At 38.2% G+C, this 9,914-nt stretch overlaps 1 protein-coding gene and 1 long non-coding RNA gene across 2 annotated transcripts in view; one reads left to right on the forward strand and one right to left on the reverse strand.

The window, feature by feature from the left end:
- Positions 1 to 182: 182 nt before the first annotated feature.
- MFSD6 (major facilitator superfamily domain containing 6) overlaps positions 183 to 9,914 on the forward strand; it is a 20,352-nt gene continuing 10,620 nt past the window's right edge. The window contains exon 1 of the mRNA XM_019626477.1: positions 183 to 266. The gene's annotated coding sequence lies outside the window, so the exon portion shown is untranslated. The remainder of the gene's footprint in view (positions 267 to 9,914) is intronic.
- LOC109372945 (uncharacterized) lies at positions 1,272 to 7,132 on the reverse strand. Its single transcript, XR_002122127.1, has 2 exons — positions 6,951 to 7,132; positions 1,272 to 3,244 (listed from the first exon to the last, which is right to left on the reverse strand). It is a non-coding gene; the product is annotated as an uncharacterized LOC109372945 (long non-coding RNA).

Below are 9,914 nucleotides of genomic sequence, written 5' to 3' on the forward strand. Positions count from 1 at the left end.
GGCAGCACTTCCGCAAACGTAACTGGAGTCGGGAAAACAAAGGCGCTGCCCCAGGGAGCCCTCGCCGGGCGCCCGCTGCAGCCGGGGAGGGGGGGTGGGTGAGGCTTGGGCCCCAATATCCAGGCCCTTCTCGGCCCAGGCCCACTCGCGCCCTTGCCGTAAACATCCTCGAGAGAAAGGAGGCGAAAACCACCAGACAGTCCAGCGATAAGGACGTGGCCACTAGTGTGGCAAGAGGAGGAAATTGACAGCGTCTGCTTCCCCAGGTGAATAAATACGAAAAAAACACCTCTTCCCCTGCCTGCTACTGTCCTAGGAGAAATTCCCCCACCTCGTGGCTTCTTCAACTTGGTCTAACATGTCCTTAGAGCCCTTTTGAGATAGTAATGGGGGTTACTAGTCCACCTATAGGGAACTATTTATTCCCTATACAGCCGCCTGTAAATTTAAGTAGGATGGTGAAAAATTCCTAATGCAACTTTCCCCCTCATTTATCCCACACCCACGTGGACAGACAGGTACATTAATTACCCTTAAGGCCAGCACACGGTGTATTTTGCCTCTCCCACACACATTCACAACCACAAACATTTCCTTTCATCCAAAAGTATTTAATAGACACCTTACAGAGCTACTGGAACTGATAAAACTTTGCCTATTAGTTGTAGGAAAGAACCCAAAATTAGAGAGTTGAGGGTCTAATCCCAACTGCTGTCTAAATAGTTGTATGTCCTCGGGCCTGTCATGTGCCTGAGCCTCAATTTTGTCACACATAAAAGGAGACAGTTGGATTATATAGTGGGCCAGCTTTTCCCCTAATTGTACTAGAAGTTTAGGATTTTGTGGACATCCAACTTGAATCTACATCTTCAATGTAGATGAATGGAAAGGGTGGGTGGACATACAGTGGGCCAACAACATGTGATAAAAGCAGATGTGTATTTGGGAGATCCTTGGTGTTGGCAGAGCATCCCTTTCCCAAGATATGGCCACGAGCCAGCGGAAGGGGTTGTTCGGTGAAAAGAGGATAGGAAGCCTCATCCTGGGGAAGGTCAGCTTTTGACACTTTAAGCTGCTGGCCATCAGCCGACATGGACGATGTTTCAGTTATTTAATGGAAGTCAGGTGGCTTGTATTTGTCATAGGTTGTAAGTAAAATTTAGGATTGCATAGCAAGAGGCTGGGATATTGCTAATGAGCCCGGTGTAAGACACTCTGGGGGAATAGGAAGTGAGAGGATCATATTTCAATAATTCACTAAAACTACTAAGCATGTTTACAGTAATTTATTTCTGTGTCTATACAAATGAGGTAAATATAAAAACATGAAGGCAAACTAAAACAAAGGTAAACAAAAGAGCAAGGTTTACAGGCATGAGGTATTGCATCACCATCTATTATGTATAGTTTCTGGATTATTAAGAGCAAGAAGGCACTTTTTGTGCAGTTACTATGTTCAAGACACCATCGTAAACACTTAGTGTCTAAATCTCTGTAAGATAAGTCTTTCCCCCACTTTTGTGGATGATGAAAAAGGAAGCTCAAAAGGGTAAAGGAACTTGCACAAAACCACACAATCAGTATAAGGTGGAGTTCTTTGCAACCCGTGTCTCTGCTTCCAAGGCCCAGAAAATTTCCCCATGATGTCCTTACCTAGTCAGGACCCATTTAGCCTCACCACCTACACAGGTGCCTTCCTTTGCTTCTTGCCTTTGAAAATTAACTTCATTTCAACGTACATATATGACATAGGTACATTTACCTATGTAAGACAACGTATATATTTAGAGTGCATATATATTAGTGTGTATGTGTTTATCCATATGTCTTCACCATTTTTAAAGTCGAAGGCAAGTGTGAAAATTAATACAACCAAGGATATATTTAGTATTAGGCTGACAGGTTTTTGTTTTGCTTTTGATATTCAGTAAGTCTTGATTTAGCCATCTCATTGTAGGGAAAAGGAGACACGCAATAATATAAATGTGTCTGTTAGCTGCTTTGGTACATTGCCTAGGGGAAAAAATCAAGATATAGGAAGTGGAAAAAGGAAAATGTGGAAGAGATTTATAGTAGGCACATACTAAAACCTGCGTACAGGCATACGTATACCTCATTGTTCCCAAACTCTTGACAGTGGCTACCTGAAGGAAGTGAGATGGGATGAAGAAAAGAGGGTGCTTTTACTTTTTACCTTATAGAGTTATGTTTGGGCTTTAAAAAAAAATGCAAAAAGCATGTGTTATTTTATTATGTAAACTAAAAAGGGAAACAAAAAGAGTAGAATTGAGTGACTTCATACAAATCCAAAATCAGAAAAAAATTGAATGTGCCTAAACTCCGTCATGTTAGAAAAGTGAAATGAAACTCAGGATATCAAAAAGCAAGGTGGTATTCTGGGAATTGCAAGTGGGGGAGCAAAAGGTGAAGAGTCTTAGATGACGATTTTTACCTTTTCTAACAGTATCTGTAGCTTGTTCTACAGCACCCCCATTTTTCCTCTTCAATAAGAAAGCTTTGATGCATGCACCAATTTATGTGCCAGGCCAGGAAGGTAAGAGTTCCCGGTCTTGCTAGTTACTGGTGGCTCTTTGGAAGCATGAGTGTTCTTTACATAGGCGGTAGGAATAGGAGAAATCCATTCACCTGCTGTGTCATTTCATGAAATTATGGCATTTTGGATGTAATTATTTTTAGTAATATAATTTCAGGAGCAGCAAGTTATTGTCAGTTAATCTAGTCTGATGCACATATATATTTATGATCAATAACCCCACAATTCTCAGTTTTATGTAATAGTAACAAAAACCATTGCTTAGAATCCTTAAAAATTAATAAATTTCCCTGCTCAGACATAGAAATCCAGAGTCAAATACATTCAGACCTTTCAGAATCAAGAAAACATGCTTCTTGTGTTTTGTACGTGAAGGAAATCTGAATAAGGTTAGCTTATTCTAAATATGATAGGCAATCCTGAGGAAATGATAATTGTAAAATTATTTTGCAGAAGAGATATTCTTACAATGTTAGGTGTCATACAACATTTCGTTCAGGGTTCTAATTATGTTTTGGGAAGAGGAAAATCTATCTCTTGATTTAGGAAGCTCTGTTTCCCAATAGGTTCTCTTTAAACCCAGAAATCAAGGGCAAAATCCTTCCACAGTACAAAGCCAGTGCAGGTAAAACTCTGTTTCCTCACAGCAAAACTAAAGTGGTGATTCCCAGGACACAGCATTTTGGATTCCTGGGAAAAGCAAACATATATCTGATGTGAATTATGTGTGAGGCAATGAAACCACCTTAATGTCTCCATCAAGAACATTCCATTTAGATATAATTCCACTGTGGTTAATTAACATTAGGATCCTTGTTTACCGTTTTTGTAAAATGGCATTGTCCAACCTAAGTTAGCTGGCTGGGCAGCTTTTGGAAACTATCAGAGTCATTTACTAAGACAGTGATTTATTGGTGCCAAGTCCAAAACAGAAAACCAAACCAAACCAAATATGAAACATGTAAACCTTGAGCCTATATTTTAATATATGTTTGCTATAGATATTGCAACTTTGGTTGCTAATTGTGGCTCTAAATAGCACACAAGCACACACACACACCTCTACCTCAGCACCAACAGAAACTACATCCAAGTGTTGTGTATATTAAAAGTAGCCTCCCTCTGCCTTGGTCCTGGATATTATAAATGTGGCTGAGCCGTGGATGTGCTGATGATTGTGTTGCAGGGATGTTAAGATTTGGAAATGCCAATGAGAGCTCTGTATCACCTTCTGGCCTGGTGTGCTGCTGCGTTTTAGGATGTGGGGGTGGAATAAGAGAGAATGGTGCAGATGGGAGGAAATCTAGGCTCTTAGAAAAACCATATTTCAGACTTACGGAATAGGACTGAGTCAAGGAGGACTGAGACAGCTTTCTTAAACATTTGTTTTGGAGTGCATTTGAGAAGGGGAGACAATTTCAGGGAATATTCTGCAAGTGGAAAACAGGAGAAAGTCCAACTTTGAATGACTGTGAGGAACGTTTTGATCTGAGACCAAGTGACCTGAGACCAAGAGTGGGTCGAGGGGGAGACAGGGACACCGTGAGTCAGCAGTGGCCTGAGGGAGCTTTGGTGTGGCTTTACCGCGGAGGAAAGGAGAACTAGAGAGAGGAACTGTTATTTTCTCAACAAGCCTGATTTGTGGGTTAACTGTGCCAAGGGAACATGAATGAGGGGCCTGGGCTGGTAGTCAGCTCCCTGAGTGGTTATGCAGAGACCTCGTTGCGTAGCTGGGGGTGAGGAAGAACACAGACATGGCTGGCCCAGGACAATGGAGGAGTGGGTCCCTATGAGCTTTGTGGAGAATTCATCTCTCATAACTACTCTGGGAACTTTCAGGGACAAGGTTAAGGTAGAACACACTTGGGCCCAAGGTAAACAAGGCCTCTCTCCAGAGTGAAGCCCGAAGCCCCTACACTAAACACATACAGCAGAACTATACAAAGTGACGTGCACGCTATCCATGACTTTTTAAAAAAATGCACTGATCTGATTCTGCATAGCCAAGCTCCTGTAGCAATTCTGGAATGTCTTCATAATTCTATTTCAAAATAATTTCTGTGGAATTGGTCTCAAATGTACAAATGAAACCCAAACTCACCTTTATGAGGGAGTCTGAATAAAAGACTATCGTTTCAAAAGGGTAAAAATTACACATTTTAACTTTCCTTTCTATATGATGAGATCTCCTGTATTTTTGAAGGTGAAATCTCTTTTAAGAATGTCTCAAAGCCTTTGTAACAGGTTGTTTCAGTTGTTTCTACTGATAAACAGACTTCAATTTAGCAGCTCCCCATAAACTTTCAGGAACCCCAGGATCAAGGGTGTCCCGATTGTCGCTCAGATGACTTGTATTTAAAATAATATAAGTCATGCTTTGGAGATATTGCAGGTTTGGTTCTAGACCAGTGCAATAAAGTATTACAATAAAGCAAGCTTTAATTTTTTTGCTGGTGGAGGGTCTAGCCTTCAATTTGTGAAAAACAATGTTTGTGAAGTGCAATAAAGTGAAGCACAATAAAATGAGGTTATGCCTGGATGTATTCTAAAGGTGATAAATCCTCTGAAGAAAAATCCAGTAAAGTATAAGAAAAAAAATTAAAGTAACTCCTAACATTGCTTCTCAGAGATAACCTATAGTAACATTTTGGTATTATTTTTTTCACATTATTTTTCTAAAATATATTTAGTATGAAGCACATAGATTTACAAATATAAACTTAAATTACCTAGAAGTTTGTGTCCTACTTTTTTTTCACTTAATGTGATCCACAGAGTGTGAGCATTTCCCCATATTCTATTAATTCTTTTTAATTAAGTTTTCTTCAGTTCTATTTTTCTATCCCATGGATATAAGGTTCTGTTTTTCTCTCATATGGCTATAACATAATTTAACTGCTCCTAGGACTGATTCCTTACTTTGTTTTGATTATTATGAACAATACTAAAAGTCTTTGCCTTCTGGAAAGGTTATACTTGTATTCTCAGTTAAATGAGAGTGCCTGTCAATCTTCATCCTCAGCAGCGTTGAATATTTTCATTTTCAAAAGTATTGGTATGGCATTTATAGCAAATATTTTTAATGGACTAGGTAACAAATATTTTTCTGAAAGAAACTGATAGCACATGGGGACTCTCAATTTATCGCTTCTAACAGCCTATGCAACAACAATTTTAGATTATATATACTGGAGTGTGTTTAGGGTATAAATTATTATTTCAAACTATAGTGTATTTAAGGGATATAAGTAAAAATCATTGGTGGTAACTACATGTCATTGAAAAATGTATTTTAAACCCTGAGGTCTATATTTTGATTTAAATTATAAACTCATAAAGGATGTGTCTGAGAAAGAAGCACCTACCAATTTCTGTTAAAAATGGCTTGACTTCATGGATACTTGGTACTATCTTTAACCCTCTTAACATCCTCAGTGCCTAAGTGTCAGAATAGTCAAGTAGTAACACCAGCCTTTTATCGAATAAGCATTATCAAGCATTTATAAATATATTGGGTTATTGGAAAAATCATGATGTATTTTTTCTGTGTTTTTTGTTGCAAAAATGCATCATGACTTTTCTGACAACCCAAATATATTATTTTACATATATAATAATGTATTAGTGCTATAGCCTAATGTTATATTACTAATACCTGGAGTTGTGTTATTTCTCATTATAATTCTTATTGTCCACAGTATGCTCTTCCTGTGTGCCTAGTACTTTTAGATCTTGGACCCCTAGTCCTATACTAATTTACCTGAGTCAGTACTATTCTGAAAACACTTGAAAAAAATTGTGGGTATTTGTGTGTATAAAACAGGGATTGGGCCGGCCGAGTGGCTCAGTTGGTTAAGAGCTTGCTCAAGAGTTTGAGCTCTGAGCAATAGCAGTTTGAGTCCCTGCCCAAGCTGAGCAGCCGCTGAGCTGCCAACGGGTAGCAGGATGGCTCAGCTAAAAAAAAACAAACAAACAAAAAACAAAACAAAACAAAACAGGGATTCACATAACTAGGGTTAAAATAAACCAAAAAAGTTTTAATAGAATTGGAATGTCTTTTCTTTTTACTTATATGTATTATACTAGATTATATATTATACTCATAATGTATTATTCATTATACTAATATATAATATATATTATTCAATATAAATCGCTTCTAAAGTATAGCAAGCAATAATTTATTGAGGGAAATCTTTCTGTAAAAAACTTAAGCAAATAACTCTGCTTTCAGTATCAACCTTTTAAAAATGCTTTGTTTTATGCTTTGAAGATATGAAGTCTTACATTCTCCATGTTAGCTTCCTGACAAACAAATAAGATTGCGTTTATATTCATTAAGCTAGTAAATAATGTGATAATAGAGACAGTTTTTGAATGGTAAGTGTTGACTTACTGTGACAGGCTGCTTTCACCGCAGCCTGTGCTGGTGCTGACCAGGTGGCATCCTCCCCTTTCTCTCCTCTGCTCACCCTGTACCTATTCTGTTACCTACAAGGGGTTTGAAGATAACCATTTCAGTGTTGATAGTTGATAGATTTCCCAGGCTCCCTCATGAAAACAGTTGCTCTTGTAGAATCCCCCATCTGAGAAAGTGCATAAAGATAGAAAGTTAATAAGAACTGCATTAACATTTATTAGAGAAATAAACGTATGGTGGTAGCATCAGTATACAATAAAACCTTGGATTGGAGTAACGTGGTTTGCGAGTGTTTCACAAGATAAGCGAACATTTCCAATACATTTTAATGTGGTCAACGAATGATGTCTTGCAATACAAAGAGTTTGTTTCTGGAATGAATTATGCTCGCAAACCAAGGTATGACTGTATATTTGAAAATGAGTGGAATGTGATGTGTGACACTACATTCAGTGCTCTCAGACCACTGGCAGTAACTCCAGGGCTGCCACAGGTTGCAACCTCTGCCCTGGAGGAAGCAAGCGCTGGTGATTCTGTGCTCCCTCTCCTGGTGCATGGCTTGAGGAGAGTGAGGAGGGAAGCTTTGGGTGGGCCTGTATTGGAAGGTGTGTTACTGGCACCCCAGACTAAAAAGTAGAACGAGTTTCCTTTTAAGAGTTACACATTCTGTAACCCTTAGGTTCTGTCAGCACTCTTGGTTCAGTAATCTGAGCACTACCACTATTTCTAACATTTTTTTTTATGGGAACATGTTTTTTAAGCTTCAGCAATTGAAACACAATGAATATTGGACACTCAGCCTGCTCATTAGTTTGGTTGTCCTAAACAATTTAATTGTTCTGTCTGGCTGTTGCTCTTTGTTTAGAGAGAAAAGACTTTGCATTGGTCTACTTTTACAAAGCTCCGGTGACCCCCTTAAATTCCTATATTGTTTTCCTTCTTGACAAATAAATGCAGAGTATTAGCATCAGTGTATTCAATTAATTTCATTTCCTATTTTGAACATCTGTTACCCAACAGATGTTTTTTTGTTGGAGAAACTCACAAGATGTAGTTATCTTTTTTAAATCATATTTTTTTCATGCTGTAATATATGAACTGTTTGTTACTTGTTCCTCATGCTAAGCTTATTTAACACAGGAAATTGATCTGAGAAGTGGAAGGAAATGAGGGTCAGGGGCCTGCTTCAAATTTATACTATCAGCTGTTGGCACAATATTTAATCAAAAGCCCAAAACAAATAAATAGAAATTTGTTTCCATGATGGTTGATAATCTCTAAGGACCTAAATTACAAAATTTTTTATTGATATTTAATTGTCTTCCACAAAGTGAAAGTGAAAATCCGCTTGGCTTTATTTACTAAAACCACATTTAGGATTAAAGGTTGTTCCCCATTCTTCCTTTAAGAGATGAAAATAATTTGCTCTTTTTACCCTGTTAGCAGGTTGAAGAGAAACATGTTAGAGAGGATTTTAGTGCCTTTCATTCACACTTATGTTACAAGTAATATTAAAATGTTCCTACAGGGGACTATATTTTAAATGAATAGTTATTTCTTGCCTAGAGATAATTACCATTCCAGTCCAAAATCCAACAATATGTTCTCTAGTAAACCTGCATTAGGCTGTGAATATAGAGATGGATATGAATATAAATTCATGCACATTATGGACAAAATGCTAGACTTGTTCGGGGTGCCAGAGAATTCTGGAACACTCACTTGGGAAGGGTGCTTTTGCAATTATTGCAAAATAATGTCCAGGGCTTTAAAGAAATATTATAAGGCCTCATTCACCACCACCAAATGTTCATATATTAGCAAGCTTCTGAGTTAGCAAAATACTTTTTTATACATTATTTCTTTTAAGCCCTAGAACCCCTGTGAGTTAGTCGACTTGGATTTGTGTTTTTATCCCAATTTTACAAAAAAAAGGGGCTCAAAGAGGCACTGATTTGTCAAAGCCAGGAGAACAAGTAGAACTTCTCTCGGTGCCTCTTAAAATTAATCTCTGGTCACATTAAACTTTAGTAAAACTTTATATGTATATTGTCATCAATTGCTTGTCAAAAATAACCAATATTTATTGAGAGCTTATAAGAGTAAAAGGCAATATCCTAAGTACTATATTCCTTGCTGAAGGAATTTATAATCTAGTTGACAAGACAGGAAGTAGCTATAAAAAGAGCAATAAAATTACCCATAAATCCTATAACAGGTCAGGTGTGAGAGCAATCTCCAGTAGTAGAGGAAGGAATCAGAAAAATATTGCAAGCTTATTCTACTTCCAGATTTTATAAAAGATCACATTAGCTGCAATTCATAAAGTATTGTCTAAAAATTTTATAACAGCATATTAGTATTTACAGTTAGTGTTAAGACTGGCACCCTAAAATAAAAGTTCCAATGTTAGGAAATCCTTAGGAGGGGTTGCAGTAGCAACCTTGCCAGTGTATTTTCCACACTGAAGCTACAATGATCTTTGTAAAATCCAAATGTGGACATTCTACTTTCTTGTTTCATTCTCTCCAGTGGCTCCCCATTGGGCTCAAATAATACCTACAAGTTCAAATTATGTATCAGGCACTGTACTAAGAGATCAACATGCATTATGCTTTTTCATCCTCAAAGGTACCCCAACCGAAAATACTATGTTCCTCATTTTGTAGACACTAAGACTAGAGAAGTTAGCAGCTTTCCCAGGCCGCAGAGCTGGTCAGTGACAGAGCTGGGATTCCGGTCTCTGCCTGTCTGTCATCCCTTACTCAGTAGCTCCTTAGTCGTGTGTAGAAGGCCCTGGATCAGGCCCTCACCTGCTCTGCCTCCTGTGGGGGACTCTTAATCATTCTTTAAGGCTCTCTGAAGGCCCCACCCCAGAGACTCCTGCTGGCAGTCACCTGGGTTTGCTCCTGTTTTAACATTTAGCACAGTGTGTTGTGG

The sequence above is a fragment of the Hipposideros armiger genome, unplaced genomic scaffold, assembly GCF_001890085.2.
Source record: "Hipposideros armiger isolate ML-2016 unplaced genomic scaffold, ASM189008v1 scaffold_680, whole genome shotgun sequence".
Taxonomy (NCBI): Eukaryota; Metazoa; Chordata; class Mammalia; order Chiroptera; family Hipposideridae; genus Hipposideros; species Hipposideros armiger.